This window comes from Triturus cristatus, chromosome 6 (genome assembly GCF_964204655.1).
Source record: "Triturus cristatus chromosome 6, aTriCri1.1, whole genome shotgun sequence".
NCBI classification, from domain to species: Eukaryota; Metazoa; Chordata; class Amphibia; order Caudata; family Salamandridae; genus Triturus; species Triturus cristatus.
The window spans coordinates 882,746,224-882,758,635 of NC_140589.1; the positions used below are offsets into that span (position 1 = coordinate 882,746,224).

At 45.9% G+C, this 12,412-nt stretch overlaps 11 non-coding genes across 11 annotated transcripts; 7 read left to right on the forward strand and 4 right to left on the reverse strand.

Moving 5' to 3' along the window:
• The first annotated feature begins 167 nt into the window (after positions 1–167).
• On the forward strand, positions 168–274 carry LOC146818813 (U6 spliceosomal RNA). The gene has a single exon (XR_014963748.1). It is a non-coding gene; the product is annotated as a U6 spliceosomal RNA (small nuclear RNA).
• A 1,007-nt stretch (positions 275–1,281) lies between these two features.
• TRNAR-ACG (transfer RNA arginine (anticodon ACG)) lies at positions 1,282–1,354 on the reverse strand. Its single transcript has one exon. It is a non-coding gene; the product is annotated as a tRNA-Arg (tRNA).
• A 774-nt stretch (positions 1,355–2,128) lies between these two features.
• On the forward strand, positions 2,129–2,235 carry LOC146818815 (U6 spliceosomal RNA). The gene has a single exon (XR_014963749.1). It is a non-coding gene; the product is annotated as a U6 spliceosomal RNA (small nuclear RNA).
• A 1,007-nt stretch (positions 2,236–3,242) lies between these two features.
• TRNAR-ACG (transfer RNA arginine (anticodon ACG)) lies at positions 3,243–3,315 on the reverse strand. The gene has a single exon. It is a non-coding gene; the product is annotated as a tRNA-Arg (tRNA).
• Positions 3,316–4,085: 770 nt separating this feature from the next.
• LOC146818817 (U6 spliceosomal RNA) lies at positions 4,086–4,192 on the forward strand. The gene has a single exon (XR_014963751.1). It is a non-coding gene; the product is annotated as a U6 spliceosomal RNA (small nuclear RNA).
• A 1,850-nt stretch (positions 4,193–6,042) lies between these two features.
• LOC146818818 (U6 spliceosomal RNA) lies at positions 6,043–6,149 on the forward strand. The gene has a single exon (XR_014963752.1). It is a non-coding gene; the product is annotated as a U6 spliceosomal RNA (small nuclear RNA).
• Positions 6,150–7,154: 1,005 nt separating this feature from the next.
• TRNAR-ACG (transfer RNA arginine (anticodon ACG)) lies at positions 7,155–7,227 on the reverse strand. The gene has a single exon. It is a non-coding gene; the product is annotated as a tRNA-Arg (tRNA).
• A 774-nt stretch (positions 7,228–8,001) lies between these two features.
• On the forward strand, positions 8,002–8,108 carry LOC146818820 (U6 spliceosomal RNA). The gene has a single exon (XR_014963753.1). It is a non-coding gene; the product is annotated as a U6 spliceosomal RNA (small nuclear RNA).
• A 1,007-nt stretch (positions 8,109–9,115) lies between these two features.
• On the reverse strand, positions 9,116–9,188 carry TRNAR-ACG (transfer RNA arginine (anticodon ACG)). Its single transcript has one exon. It is a non-coding gene; the product is annotated as a tRNA-Arg (tRNA).
• Positions 9,189–9,958: 770 nt separating this feature from the next.
• On the forward strand, positions 9,959–10,065 carry LOC146818822 (U6 spliceosomal RNA). Its single transcript, XR_014963754.1, has one exon. It is a non-coding gene; the product is annotated as a U6 spliceosomal RNA (small nuclear RNA).
• A 1,850-nt stretch (positions 10,066–11,915) lies between these two features.
• Positions 11,916–12,022, forward strand: LOC146818823 (U6 spliceosomal RNA). Its single transcript, XR_014963755.1, has one exon. It is a non-coding gene; the product is annotated as a U6 spliceosomal RNA (small nuclear RNA).
• Positions 12,023–12,412: the final 390 nt, after the last annotated feature.

Genomic DNA, 12,412 nt, shown 5'->3' on the forward strand with positions numbered 1-12,412 from the left:
ACCACAAATGCAGTGAAGAATAATGGATTGTTACTCTTCATGCATTTTTGCCCATTGGCTCAGATTTGAATGCTTACTGGCCATACGAGCATCTCTGCCAGGCCACCCTATGTCTAGAGACCGTAGATTTAGAGAGTTTATAAACATTGTAGGTTCATCAATGAAGTGTGCTCGCTTCGGCGGCACATATACTAAAATTGGAACGATACAGAGAAGATTAGCATGGCCCCTGCGCAAGGATGACACGCAAATTCGTGAAGCGTTCCATATTTTTACCAGCTTTCAGGAGAGAAATGTTCTATGTTTTCAAGACTAATTGAAATAATAAAGCAGGTTCCAGTGCTTTCCTCCTAATATCTATTTTTCAATTTGTCTCTCCTCAACATTTTTAATGTATTTACCTCGCAGTAATGAAGGTGCACTCTATGGCCAGCTGCATTTAGCAAGGAAGCCTGCAGGACTTCTGGGACTTTTCTTTCCCTTCTTCAGCCTCCCTGTCATTATTCTTCACAACCCCCAAATCTATACTGCTGCCAGCGATGCGTTGCTTTGTGGGAAGCAAGAGAAAGAGAAGGGGAGGGCCTATGCAAATGATGGCCTCAGGGCTGTCTGGGAGTCCCTTTTCAGCAGTACTGTTAAAATCCGCCTTGCAACCAGATTGGTCGGGTAAGCTGAAAAACACCAGGCATGATTGGGCACCAGGTCCTCTAGGCCCTTGGAGGACATATCGGCGCTGCATCCCTCAGTTTCTGAGGTCCAAGAAATGTTCACCCTCCACCCTAATAGAGAGGTCTTGGCCGATCGGGGCCGATCGGGGCAGAAGGGAGCAGGGCAAGATGCTCATGATCCTGCTCTAATAATGAACTGCCTTCCTCTCTCCTTACCTGTGGTTCTGCCTGGCTGCTTGGTTCCAGTTGTAGGCCTACATCCCACAGGCAATTTGCTTGTCCCTCTCACACATGTAAATGGGTCAGCACTCAAGTGCACACACCTGCCTGCACCCACAGACCCTCTCACACACACTTTTCTCAACAAGAGTTTTTCCTAGTTTAGAGACTCAGAGACCCATGTTGAAATACAAAAGCAGCACACCACATGACGGCCTTCACATAGAATCCAGCAGCAAATGGGAAACTTTTAACTAGCCGTGGTCCTATTACTGCAGCCCTACCATGGAACGACTGCTGGATGAGTCCTGCTCGAGAATATTGAACCTACAACAAGTCTGAGGTAAATAAGAATTCCACAGGAATACCATAAAACAGGGACCTATGACCCTTTCGAGCCAGATAGGAGTCGAACCTACAATCTTCTGATCCGTAGTCAGACGCGTTATCCATTGCGCCACTGGCCCCATGTAGGATTACCCATACTTTTGTCCTTAAGAGGACCAGAAGTTGTGTGTGTGTGTGTGTGTGTGTGTTTTAAAACACCATTCCATCAACCTTTTTAGCCACGTTTACTGCTCACAACCAGAAGACACAAGTAAACCCACCTGACCTCCTGAAATTCTGTTCTGTCAGGTGTTCCTAACTTATACAAAGGACTTTAGGAGGACGAAGGACCTAAAAGTCAGGGGAAATGGTCCTAGGTCCAAGGAAATGTTTTAGATCAGCCTCAGTTTCTTAAATATTCTGCATTAACATCATCAGTTCCACGTCTGTGTGGAGCTGATCTTGAGGACTCCTTAATCAGCAGGCGGGTACAACAATAAAGTGTTTAATATTACAATACAGGCGAAAATTCAGACACCTTGTCATAGGCTCACCTTGTCCAGGGACCCAAGCATGCTGCCTTTCACCTCTCAGAGCCCTTCACCTAACCTACTGTGCAGCTGTCTCACCTTTAATATCACTGTTCCACAGGCAGCATGATGTCACAATGTTCCTTGTCAGTAGCCTGAACCATGAGCCTTTGCAACCCTGGCATAATCTACATACTTCCAATTGGTGAAGTCTTGGACCACAAATGCAGTGAAGAATAATGGATTGTTACTCTTCATGCATTTTTGCCCATTGGCTCAGATTTGAATGCTTACTGGCCATACGAGCATCTCTGCCAGGCCACCCTATGTCTAGAGACCGTAGATTTAGAGAGTTTATAAACATTGTAGGTTCATCAATGAAGTGTGCTCGCTTCGGCGGCACATATACTAAAATTGGAACGATACAGAGAAGATTAGCATGGCCCCTGCGCAAGGATGACACGCAAATTCGTGAAGCGTTCCATATTTTTACCAGCTTTCAGGAGAGAAATGTTCTATGTTTTCAAGACTAATTGAAATAATAAAGCAGGTTCCAGTGCTTTCCTCCTAATATCTATTTTTCAATTTGTCTCTCCTCAGCATTTTTAATGTATTTACCTCGCAGTAATGAAGGTGCACTCTATGGCCAGCTGCATTTAGCAAGGAAGCCTGCAGGACTTCTGGGACTTTTCTTTCCCTTCTTCAGCCTCCCTGTCATTATTCTTCACAACCCCCAAATCTATACTGCTGCCAGCGATGCGTTGCTTTGTGGGAAGCAAGAGAAAGAGAAGGGGAGGGCCTATGCAAATGATGGCCTCAGGGCTGTCTGGGAGTCCCTTTTCAGCAGTACTGTTAAAATCCGCCTTGCAACCAGATTGGTCGGGTAAGCTGAAAAACACCAGGCATGATTGGGCACCAGGTCCTCTAGGCCCTTGGAGGACATATCGGCGCTGCATCCCTCAGTTTCTGAGGTCCAAGAAATGTTCACCCTCCACCCTAATAGAGAGGTCTTGGCCGATCGTGGCCGATCGGGGCAGAAGGGAGCAGGGCAAGATGCTCATGATCCTGCTCTAATAATGAACTGCCTTCCTCTCTCCTTACCTGTGGTTCTGCCTGGCTGCTTGGTTCCAGTTGTAGGCCTACATCCCACAGGCAATTTGCTTGTCCCTCTCACACATGTAAATGGGTCAGCACTCAAGTGCACACACCTGCCTGCACCCACAGACCCTCTCACACACACTTTTCTCAACAAGATTTTTTCCTAGTTTAGAGACTCAGAGACCCATGTTGAAATACAAAAGCAGCACACCACATGACGGCCTTCACATAGAATCCAGCAGCAAATGGGAAACTTTTAACTAGCCGTGGTCCTATTACTGCAGCCCTACCATGGAACGACTGCTGGATGAGTCCTGCTCGAGAATATTGAACCTACAACAAGTCTGAGGTAAATAAGAATTCCACAGGAATACCATAAAACAGGGACCTATGACCCTTTCGAGCCAGATAGGAGTCGAACCTACAATCTTCTGATCCGTAGTCAGACGCGTTATCCATTGCGCCACTGGCCCCATGTAGGATTACCCATACTTTTGTCCTTAAGAGGACCAGAAGTTGTGTGTGTGTGTGTGTGTGTTTTAAAACACCATTCCATCAACCTTTTTAGCCACGTTTACTGCTCACAACCAGAAGACACAAGTAAACCCACCTGACCTCCTGAAATTCTGTTCTGTCAGGTGTTCCTAACTTATACAAAGGACTTTAGGAGGACGAAGGACCTAAAAGTCAGGGGAAATGGTCCTAGGTCCAAGGAAATGTTTTAGATCAGCCTCAGTTTCTTAAATATTCTGCATTAACATCATCAGTTCCACGTCTGTGTGGAGCTGATCTTGAGGACTCCTTAATCAGCAGGCGGGTACAACAATAAAGTGTTTAATATTACAATACAGGCGAAAATTCAGACACCTTGTCATAGGCTCACCTTGTCCAGGGACCCAAGCATGCTGCCTTTCACCTCTCAGAGCCCTTCACCTAACCTACTGTGCAGCTGTCTCACCTTTAATATCACTGTTCCACAGGCAGCATGATGTCACAATGTTCCTTGTCAGTAGCCTGAACCATGAGCCTTTGCAACCCTGGCATAATCTACATACTTCCAATTGGTGAAGTCTTGGACCACAAATGCAGTGAAGAATAATGGATTGTTACTCTTCATGCATTTTTGCCCATTGGCTCAGATTTGAATGCTTACTGGCCATACGAGCATCTCTGCCAGGCCACCCTATGTCTAGAGACCGTAGATTTAGAGAGTTTATAAACATTGTAGGTTCATCAATGAAGTGTGCTCGCTTCGGCGGCACATATACTAAAATTGGAACGATACAGAGAAGATTAGCATGGCCCCTGCGCAAGGATGACACGCAAATTCGTGAAGCGTTCCATATTTTTACCAGCTTTCAGAAGAGAAATGTTCTATGTTTTCAAGACTAATTGAAATAATAAAGCAGGTTCCAGTGCTTTCCTCCTAATATCTATTTTTCAATTTGTCTCTCCTCAACATTTTTAATGTATTTACCTCGCAGTAATGAAGGTGCACTCTATGGCCAGCTGCATTTAGCAAGGAAGCCTGCAGGACTTCTGGGACTTTTCTTTCCCTTCTTCAGCCTCCCTGTCATTATTCTTCACAACCCCCAAATCTATACTGCTGCCAGCGATGCGTTGCTTTGTGGGAAGCAAGAGAAAGAGAAGGGGAGGGCCTATGCAAATGATGGCCTCAGGGCTGTCTGGGAGTCCCTTTTCAGCAGTACTGTTAAAATCCGCCTTGCAACCAGATTGGTCGGGTAAGCTGAAAAACACCAGGCATGATTGGGCACCAGGTCCTCTAGGCCCTTGGAGGACATATTGGCGCTGCATCCCTCAGTTTCTGAGGTCCAAGAAATGTTCACCCTCCACCCTAATAGAGAGGTCTTGGCCGATCGTGGCCGATCGGGGCAGAAGGGAGCAGGGCAAGATGCTCATGATCCTGCTCTAATAATGAACTGCCTTCCTCTCTCCTTACCTGTGGTTCTGCCTGGCTGCTTGGTTCCAGTTGTAGGCCTACATCCCACAGGCAATTTGCTTGTCCCTCTCACACATGTAAATGGGTCAGCACTCAAGTGCACACACCTGCCTGCACCCACAGACCCTCTCACACACACTTTTCTCAACAAGATTTTTTCCTAGTTTAGAGACTCAGAGACCCATGTTGAAATACAAAAGCAGCACACCACATGACGGCCTTCACATAGAATCCAGCAGCAAATGGGAAACTTTTAACTAGCCGTGGTCCTATTACTGCAGCCCTACCATGGAACGACTGCTGGATGAGTCCTGCTCGAGAATATTGAACCTACAACAAGTCTGAGGTAAATAAGAATTCCACAGGAATACCATAAAACAGGGACCTATGACCCTTTCGAGCCAGATAGGAGTCGAACCTACAATCTTCTGATCCGTAGTCAGACGTGTTATCCATTGCGCCACTGGCCCCATGTAGGATTACCCATACTTTTGTCCTTAAGAGGACCAGAAGTTGTGTGTGTGTGTGTGTGTGTTTTAAAACACCATTCCATCAACCTTTTTAGCCACGTTTACTGCTCACAACCAGAAGACACAAGTAAACCCACCTGACCTCCTGAAATTCTGTTCTGTCAGGTGTTCCTAACTTATACAAAGGACTTTAGGAGGACGAAGGACCTAAAAGTCAGGGGAAATGGTCCTAGGTCCAAGGAAATGTTTTAGATCAGCCTCAGTTTCTTAAATATTCTGCATTAACATCATCAGTTCCACGTCTGTGTGGAGCTGATCTTGAGGACTCCTTAATCAGCAGGCGGGTACAACAATAAAGTGTTTAATATTACAATACAGGCGAAAATTCAGACACCTTGTCATAGGCTCACCTTGTCCAGGGACCCAAGCATGCTGCCTTTCACCTCTCAGAGCCCTTCACCTAACCTACTGTGCAGCTGTCTCACCTTTAATATCACTGTTCCACAGGCAGCATGATGTCACAATGTTCCTTGTCAGTAGCCTGAACCATGAGCCTTTGCAACCCTGGCATAATCTACATACTTCCAATTGGTGAAGTCTTGGACCACAAATGCAGTGAAGAATAATGGATTGTTACTCTTCATGCATTTTTGCCCATTGGCTCAGATTTGAATGCTTACTGGCCATACGAGCATCTCTGCCAGGCCACCCTATGTCTAGAGACCGTAGATTTAGAGAGTTTATAAACATTGTAGGTTCATCAATGAAGTGTGCTCGCTTCGGCGGCACATATACTAAAATTGGAACGATACAGAGAAGATTAGCATGGCCCCTGCGCAAGGATGACACGCAAATTCGTGAAGCGTTCCATATTTTTACCAGCTTTCAGGAGAGAAATGTTCTATGTTTTCAAGACTAATTGAAATAATAAAGCAGGTTCCAGTGCTTTCCTCCTAATATCTATTTTTATTTGTCTCTCCTCAACATTTTTAATGTATTTACCTCGCAGTAATGAAGGTGCACTCTATGGCCAGCTGCATTTAGCAAGGAAGCCTGCAGGACTTCTGGGACTTTTCTTTCCCTTCTTCAGCCTCCCTGTCATTATTCTTCACAACCCCCAAATCTATACTGCTGCCAGCGATGCGTTGCTTTGTGGGAAGCAAGAGAAAGAGAAGGGGAGGGCCTATGCAAATGATGGCCTCAGGGCTGTCTGGGAGTCCCTTTTCAGCAGTACTGTTAAAATCCGCCTTGCAACCAGATTGGTCGGGTAAGCTGAAAAACACCAGGCATGATTGGGCACCAGGTCCTCTAGGCCCTTGGAGGACATATCGGCGCTGCATCCCTCAGTTTCTGAGGTCCAAGAAATGTTCACCCTCCACCCTAATAGAGAGGTCTTGGCCGATCGGGGCCGATCGGGGCAGAAGGGAGCAGGGCAAGATGCTCATGATCCTGCTCTAATAATGAACTGCCTTCCTCTCTCCTTACCTGTGGTTCTGCCTGGCTGCTTGGTTCCAGTTGTAGGCCTACATCCCACAGGCAATTTGCTTGTCCCTCTCACACATGTAAATGGGTCAGCACTCAAGTGCACACACCTGCCTGCACCCACAGACCCTCTCACACACACTTTTCTCAACAAGAGTTTTTCCTAGTTTAGAGACTCAGAGACCCATGTTGAAATACAAAAGCAGCACACCACATGACGGCCTTCACATAGAATCCAGCAGCAAATGGGAAACTTTTAACTAGCCGTGGTCCTATTACTGCAGCCCTACCATGGAACGACTGCTGGATGAGTCCTGCTCGAGAATATTGAACCTACAACAAGTCTGAGGTAAATAAGAATTCCACAGGAATACCATAAAACAGGGACCTATGACCCTTTCGAGCCAGATAGGAGTCGAACCTACAATCTTCTGATCCGTAGTCAGACGCGTTATCCATTGCGCCACTGGCCCCATGTAGGATTACCCATACTTTTGTCCTTAAGAGGACCAGAAGTTGTGTGTGTGTGTGTGTGTGTGTGTTTTAAAACACCATTCCATCAACCTTTTTAGCCACGTTTACTGCTCACAACCAGAAGACACAAGTAAACCCACCTGACCTCCTGAAATTCTGTTCTGTCAGGTGTTCCTAACTTATACAAAGGACTTTAGGAGGACGAAGGACCTAAAAGTCAGGGGAAATGGTCCTAGGTCCAAGGAAATGTTTTAGATCAGCCTCAGTTTCTTAAATATTCTGCATTAACATCATCAGTTCCACGTCTGTGTGGAGCTGATCTTGAGGACTCCTTAATCAGCAGGCGGGTACAACAATAAAGTGTTTAATATTACAATACAGGCGAAAATTCAGACACCTTGTCATAGGCTCACCTTGTCCAGGGACCCAAGCATGCTGCCTTTCACCTCTCAGAGCCCTTCACCTAACCTACTGTGCAGCTGTCTCACCTTTAATATCACTGTTCCACAGGCAGCATGATGTCACAATGTTCCTTGTCAGTAGCCTGAACCATGAGCCTTTGCAACCCTGGCATAATCTACATACTTCCAATTGGTGAAGTCTTGGACCACAAATGCAGTGAAGAATAATGGATTGTTACTCTTCATGCATTTTTGCCCATTGGCTCAGATTTGAATGCTTACTGGCCATACGAGCATCTCTGCCAGGCCACCCTATGTCTAGAGACCGTAGATTTAGAGAGTTTATAAACATTGTAGGTTCATCAATGAAGTGTGCTCGCTTCGGCGGCACATATACTAAAATTGGAACGATACAGAGAAGATTAGCATGGCCCCTGCGCAAGGATGACACGCAAATTCGTGAAGCGTTCCATATTTTTACCAGCTTTCAGGAGAGAAATGTTCTATGTTTTCAAGACTAATTGAAATAATAAAGCAGGTTCCAGTGCTTTCCTCCTAATATCTATTTTTCAATTTGTCTCTCCTCAGCATTTTTAATGTATTTACCTCGCAGTAATGAAGGTGCACTCTATGGCCAGCTGCATTTAGCAAGGAAGCCTGCAGGACTTCTGGGACTTTTCTTTCCCTTCTTCAGCCTCCCTGTCATTATTCTTCACAACCCCCAAATCTATACTGCTGCCAGCGATGCGTTGCTTTGTGGGAAGCAAGAGAAAGAGAAGGGGAGGGCCTATGCAAATGATGGCCTCAGGGCTGTCTGGGAGTCCCTTTTCAGCAGTACTGTTAAAATCCGCCTTGCAACCAGATTGGTCGGGTAAGCTGAAAAACACCAGGCATGATTGGGCACCAGGTCCTCTAGGCCCTTGGAGGACATATCGGCGCTGCATCCCTCAGTTTCTGAGGTCCAAGAAATGTTCACCCTCCACCCTAATAGAGAGGTCTTGGCCGATCGTGGCCGATCGGGGCAGAAGGGAGCAGGGCAAGATGCTCATGATCCTGCTCTAATAATGAACTGCCTTCCTCTCTCCTTACCTGTGGTTCTGCCTGGCTGCTTGGTTCCAGTTGTAGGCCTACATCCCACAGGCAATTTGCTTGTCCCTCTCACACATGTAAATGGGTCAGCACTCAAGTGCACACACCTGCCTGCACCCACAGACCCTCTCACACACACTTTTCTCAACAAGATTTTTTCCTAGTTTAGAGACTCAGAGACCCATGTTGAAATACAAAAGCAGCACACCACATGACGGCCTTCACATAGAATCCAGCAGCAAATGGGAAACTTTTAACTAGCCGTGGTCCTATTACTGCAGCCCTACCATGGAACGACTGCTGGATGAGTCCTGCTCGAGAATATTGAACCTACAACAAGTCTGAGGTAAATAAGAATTCCACAGGAATACCATAAAACAGGGACCTATGACCCTTTCGAGCCAGATAGGAGTCGAACCTACAATCTTCTGATCCGTAGTCAGACGCGTTATCCATTGCGCCACTGGCCCCATGTAGGATTACCCATACTTTTGTCCTTAAGAGGACCAGAAGTTGTGTGTGTGTGTGTGTGTGTTTTAAAACACCATTCCATCAACCTTTTTAGCCACGTTTACTGCTCACAACCAGAAGACACAAGTAAACCCACCTGACCTCCTGAAATTCTGTTCTGTCAGGTGTTCCTAACTTATACAAAGGACTTTAGGAGGACGAAGGACCTAAAAGTCAGGGGAAATGGTCCTAGGTCCAAGGAAATGTTTTAGATCAGCCTCAGTTTCTTAAATATTCTGCATTAACATCATCAGTTCCACGTCTGTGTGGAGCTGATCTTGAGGACTCCTTAATCAGCAGGCGGGTACAACAATAAAGTGTTTAATATTACAATACAGGCGAAAATTCAGACACCTTGTCATAGGCTCACCTTGTCCAGGGACCCAAGCATGCTGCCTTTCACCTCTCAGAGCCCTTCACCTAACCTACTGTGCAGCTGTCTCACCTTTAATATCACTGTTCCACAGGCAGCATGATGTCACAATGTTCCTTGTCAGTAGCCTGAACCATGAGCCTTTGCAACCCTGGCATAATCTACATACTTCCAATTGGTGAAGTCTTGGACCACAAATGCAGTGAAGAATAATGGATTGTTACTCTTCATGCATTTTTGCCCATTGGCTCAGATTTGAATGCTTACTGGCCATACGAGCATCTCTGCCAGGCCACCCTATGTCTAGAGACCGTAGATTTAGAGAGTTTATAAACATTGTAGGTTCATCAATGAAGTGTGCTCGCTTCGGCGGCACATATACTAAAATTGGAACGATACAGAGAAGATTAGCATGGCCCCTGCGCAAGGATGACACGCAAATTCGTGAAGCGTTCCATATTTTTACCAGCTTTCAGAAGAGAAATGTTCTATGTTTTCAAGACTAATTGAAATAATAAAGCAGGTTCCAGTGCTTTCCTCCTAATATCTATTTTTCAATTTGTCTCTCCTCAACATTTTTAATGTATTTACCTCGCAGTAATGAAGGTGCACTCTATGGCCAGCTGCATTTAGCAAGGAAGCCTGCAGGACTTCTGGGACTTTTCTTTCCCTTCTTCAGCCTCCCTGTCATTATTCTTCACAACCCCCAAATCTATACTGCTGCCAGCGATGCGTTGCTTTGTGGGAAGCAAGAGAAAGAGAAGGGGAGGGCCTATGCAAATGATGGCCTCAGGGCTGTCTGGGAGTCCCTTTTCAGCAGTACTGTTAAAATCCGCCTTGCAACCAGATTGGTCGGGTAAGCTGAAAAACACCAGGCATGATTGGGCACCAGGTCCTCTAGGCCCTTGGAGGACATATTGGCGCTGCATCCCTCAGTTTCTGAGGTCCAAGAAATGTTCACCCTCCACCCTAATAGAGAGGTCTTGGCCGATCGTGGCCGATCGGGGCAGAAGGGAGCAGGGCAAGATGCTCATGATCCTGCTCTAATAATGAACTGCCTTCCTCTCTCCTTACCTGTGGTTCTGCCTGGCTGCTTGGTTCCAGTTGTAGGCCTACATCCCACAGGCAATTTGCTTGTCCCTCTCACACATGTAAATGGGTCAGCACTCAAGTGCACACACCTGCCTGCACCCACAGACCCTCTCACACACACTTTTCTCAACAAGATTTTTTCCTAGTTTAGAGACTCAGAGACCCATGTTGAAATACAAAAGCAGCACACCACATGACGGCCTTCACATAGAATCCAGCAGCAAATGGGAAACTTTTAACTAGCCGTGGTCCTATTACTGCAGCCCTACCATGGAACGACTGCTGGATGAGTCCTGCTCGAGAATATTGAACCTACAACAAGTCTGAGGTAAATAAGAATTCCACAGGAATACCATAAAACAGGGACCTATGACCCTTTCGAGCCAGATAGGAGTCGAACCTACAATCTTCTGATCCGTAGTCAGACGTGTTATCCATTGCGCCACTGGCCCCATGTAGGATTACCCATACTTTTGTCCTTAAGAGGACCAGAAGTTGTGTGTGTGTGTGTGTGTGTTTTAAAACACCATTCCATCAACCTTTTTAGCCACGTTTACTGCTCACAACCAGAAGACACAAGTAAACCCACCTGACCTCCTGAAATTCTGTTCTGTCAGGTGTTCCTAACTTATACAAAGGACTTTAGGAGGACGAAGGACCTAAAAGTCAGGGGAAATGGTCCTAGGTCCAAGGAAATGTTTTAGATCAGCCTCAGTTTCTTAAATATTCTGCATTAACATCATCAGTTCCACGTCTGTGTGGAGCTGATCTTGAGGACTCCTTAATCAGCAGGCGGGTACAACAATAAAGTGTTTAATATTACAATACAGGCGAAAATTCAGACACCTTGTCATAGGCTCACCTTGTCCAGGGACCCAAGCATGCTGCCTTTCACCTCTCAGAGCCCTTCACCTAACCTACTGTGCAGCTGTCTCACCTTTAATATCACTGTTCCACAGGCAGCATGATGTCACAATGTTCCTTGTCAGTAGCCTGAACCATGAGCCTTTGCAACCCTGGCATAATCTACATACTTCCAATTGGTGAAGTCTTGGACCACAAATGCAGTGAAGAATAATGGATTGTTACTCTTCATGCATTTTTGCCCATTGGCTCAGATTTGAATGCTTACTGGCCATACGAGCATCTCTGCCAGGCCACCCTATGTCTAGAGACCGTAGATTTAGAGAGTTTATAAACATTGTAGGTTCATCAATGAAGTGTGCTCGCTTCGGCGGCACATATACTAAAATTGGAACGATACAGAGAAGATTAGCATGGCCCCTGCGCAAGGATGACACGCAAATTCGTGAAGCGTTCCATATTTTTACCAGCTTTCAGGAGAGAAATGTTCTATGTTTTCAAGACTAATTGAAATAATAAAGCAGGTTCCAGTGCTTTCCTCCTAATATCTATTTTTCAATTTGTCTCTCCTCAACATTTTTAATGTATTTACCTCGCAGTAATGAAGGTGCACTCTATGGCCAGCTGCATTTAGCAAGGAAGCCTGCAGGACTTCTGGGACTTTTCTTTCCCTTCTTCAGCCTCCCTGTCATTATTCTTCACAACCCCCAAATCTATACTGCTGCCAGCGATGCGTTGCTTTGTGGGAAGCAAGAGAAAGAGAAGGGGAGGGCCTATGCAAATGATGGCCTCAGGGCTGTCTGGGAGTCCCTTTTCAGCAGTACTGTTAAAATCCGCCTTGCAACCAGATTGGTC